This window comes from Mus pahari, chromosome 1, assembly GCF_900095145.1.
Source record: "Mus pahari chromosome 1, PAHARI_EIJ_v1.1, whole genome shotgun sequence".
Classification (NCBI taxonomy): domain Eukaryota; kingdom Metazoa; phylum Chordata; class Mammalia; order Rodentia; family Muridae; genus Mus; species Mus pahari.
The window spans coordinates 157,308,903-157,312,509 of NC_034590.1; the positions used below are offsets into that span (position 1 = coordinate 157,308,903).

The 3,607-nt window shown below is 45.1% G+C and overlaps 1 protein-coding gene across 1 annotated transcript in view; it reads right to left on the reverse strand.

Moving 5' to 3' along the window:
• The window catches only part of Armh3 (armadillo like helical domain containing 3), a 186,721-nt gene that overhangs the window by 147,896 nt on the left and 35,218 nt on the right, over positions 1-3,607 (reverse strand). The window lies entirely within an intron of this gene.

Consider the following 3,607-nt stretch of genomic DNA (forward strand, 5'->3'; position numbering starts at 1 on the left):
CCTGGAACTCACTTTGTAGACCAGGCTGGCCTCAAACTCAGAAACCCGCCTGCCTCTGCCTCCTGAGTGCTGGGATTAAAGACGTGCGCCACCACGCCCGGCAGTTTTGCTTTCTTAACAACCCAAATGTTTATGGTGTTTTATATGTGACACTACTGACTGTCATGCAAGAGCCAATGCAGGTGGGTTCTTGGAAAAGAAAAATCAGCAGTTGGCTGACCTACAGATCGCACCATGCTGACAGCAACATTAGAAAAAGCAAAGCTTTTCTTCTTTCCAAGACAAGGCCTCACTATGTAGCCTTAGTTTCCCTGACTCTCGCTATTCTGCCCAGGCTGGCCTTTGGCTCTCAGAGACGCCTGTTGGCTCTGGCCTCACATCTCCCTCGTGAGAGTGGGAATTAGAGGCACGCATGCTGTCCAGCCACAGCACATTTTCCTGACATTATTTCTGCAAGTACTAATCACTCACCTTCCCAAAAGAACACTGTAAGGTGACAGTAAGAATTCAGGAAGGAGCAAGACTAGCATGTGTTTGAGTAGCAGTTGGGGAACAAGGAAAGTTTATACTCTAATTCCCCTTACTAATTATGACATGCTACATAAATTACCTAATTTAATCTTCAGTCTCCTCTCCCCTGGTGCTCTGAGTTTAGTTAAGACACATAAAACCCTTAGCAGAGCATCTGACACACTGAAAGCTCCTTTACTTTGTTCCATGATTAGTCAGAGGAAGTTCTTCGTTTTGAGAGGTGTGTGTGTGTGTATGTGTGTGTGTGTGTGTGTGTGTGTGTGTGTGTGTGTGTGTGTGTGTGTGTGTGTAAAATAGAAATGTGACTTTTTTATTAGATAGTTTATTTATTTACATTTCAAATGTTATCCCATTTCCCGATTTCCACCCCCCTCCCCAGAACATCTGCCATTTTATGCATGCTTTACCAACAGGGTCATCTCCCCAGCCCAGGAAAGTCCTTTATGAAAAAGGAAAGGGAAAGAAAAAAAAGAATAAAAGAGAATGAGAGAGGGAGAGAAGGGGAAAAGGAAGAGAAAAATGGAGGGAAGGAGGAAAGGTGGAGGGACAGGGAGGGAGAGAGAGGGGGGAGAAAAATAGTTACAATTTAGTTTTTTATTTTAATTTAGAGAAACAACATGCTCAGGGCAGTAGATGGGTTTTCAACCAGTTCATCTCAAAAGGCCCGGCCAGCCTGGCAGCCAGGATCTTAACCCTGTAAGAATCCCTTTCTCCTAAACACTAACTGCCTCTACCACTACACCCCAGAATGATCCTCTCTTCATCTGCAAGAGAGGATTAGAGAAGCTCAGCCAGAAGTACAGCTCACTGGCTATACTTGCTATTCCTTCCTTGTTAACTTTTTTTCAACTTTGGGATCCTAGATTTCCGAGTTTTTACCATCAATTTTCATTGTCTCTAATACAGAATGCATTGCTTTTTTTTTTTTTTTTTTTTTTTTTTGGTTTTTCGAGACAGGGTTTCTCTGTGTAGCCCTGGCTGTCCTGAAACTCACTCTGTAGACCAGGCTGGCCTCGAACTCAGAANTCCGCCTGCCTCTGCCTCCCAAGTTCTGGGATTAAAGGCGTGCGCCACCACTGCCCAGCCAGAATGCATTATTAAAATGAGGAATGACTGTACATGACATCCTTTCCTGATTTCTTTTTGTTTTGCTTTGCTTTGGTTTGTTTTTTTGGGGGGGACAGACTCTCTCTGTGTTAGCCCTGGCTGTTGTCCTGAAACTTGCTCTTGTAGACCAGGTTAGAACTCAGAAATTCACCTGCCTCTTGCTCTCAAATGTGGCGTTAGGTGTCCCCTAGCACACACAGCTCTTCCCTCATTTCGTATACCTAACACATATCTGCCTTCTCTGCTTTTAGCTAGTCTTTGACACCTTTACCTCTCTCTAGAAGGTATTACAACTTGCCTTACTGGTCATGGGCTTGACTATTGTAGTAGCAGAAATATTCTCTTTTTTAAGATTTATTTTATTTATTATATATAAGTACACTGTAGCTGTTTTCAGACACTTTTTCTTCTCTCTCTGGCCCAGCTTACTCCAGCCCAAAGATTTATTTATTTATTATGTATAAGTACATTGTAACTGTCTTCAAACACCCCAGAAGAGGGCATCAGATCTCATTATGGATGGTTGTGAGCCACCATGTGGCTGCTGGGATTTGAACTCAGGGCCTTCAGATGAGCAGTCAGTGCTCTTACCGGCTGAGCCATCTCTCCTGCCCTAAAATACTCTACCTAGCACACCTTCGCCTCCTGGCTTGCATCTCACTGGCCTTTAACTTTGCTATGCTCATCTGGCATTACTGGTGCTCTTGTCAAAGCCTTCCTGTTCTACTGCAATTGGACTTCTTTAATAGCATCTGGTAAGTGACATATTCAAAACTACAAATCCCAGAGAAACTGCGGCTACCAGCCTTGCCCTTCCCGGGTATATTCATTCTTCTACAGTTTCTGACACAGCAAAGATACAGAAATACAGTTTTCTCCAGCTACTGGCTGGCTACCATTTTTCAGGCTGACATTTCAGGGCCCCACTGGGCTAAGCCAGGGTTCAGTTTTCACTTAGAAAAGCCAAGCCACTGCCTGAGAATGGCTTTATCCACGAACATGCTGTGAAACGCACAGCACTGACATCAGCACATTGCTGTCACACAGAGCACAACTTCCTACCTTTCCTCTGCTGTTTTCCTTGCTGTTGTAAGGCCTATGAGTCCAAGGTGCCATCCTTTGGAGTCATGAACCTTACTTATACTGTTCTCATAAGGCCAGAAGCTTTACACACGACAGCAACCACAGTGGCTACCTCGCCAGCACTTTCAGATTGCCAGTAAAAAACAGGTATTGGTGATAAAGTACCTGTTTATTTGTAGATCTACACTTCACAATCAGTTGTGCCAAGAGAATAAAAGTGGCCAGCTCTTGGGATTTCCAGTCCATCAGCATTGTCCCACACACTCCGGTCCCTCCAAGTACTTCCTTCTCACAGCCTCTCCTCCTTACAGTAAGCTACCCATCTCTCTCAGGCTATCTGAATTACACTCAGTGATGCAGGCATGGTGGCACAAGTCTGTAGGCAGAGGAGGCTGAGACAGGAAGATTCCTGAAAGGTAGAAGCCAGCTTGGGCCACAAACCAAGTACAAGAACAGCAGGCATGTGGCCTAATCAATAAAGTCCTGTCTCAAAAGCAGGAGGGGGAGAAGAGGCGGGAGAAAAGGGGTGTTCCTAAGAGCCAAAAGCTCAAAACAAACAAACAAGCAAAAACCCTGAGTGTGGTGGCACATTGATAATCCCAACACTTGGACACTGAGGCACAGCTCAGCACAGATTTGAGGCCAGTTTGAGCTGTAGAGTGAAACTCAGTATTGAACTGAAGAAGGAATTAAGGGAATGAGGGAGGAAGGGAAGGAAAGAGGGAGGAAAGGGGGAGGGAGAGGGAGGTAGAGACAGAGAAGAAAAGAGTCAGGGCTATATAGCAAGACTTTGTTTCTTTTTTTAAAAAAATGTTGGGGGGCAGAGGCTGGGGAGAGGACTCAGCAGTGAAGGGGGGGCAGAGGCTGGGGAGAGGACTCAGCAGTG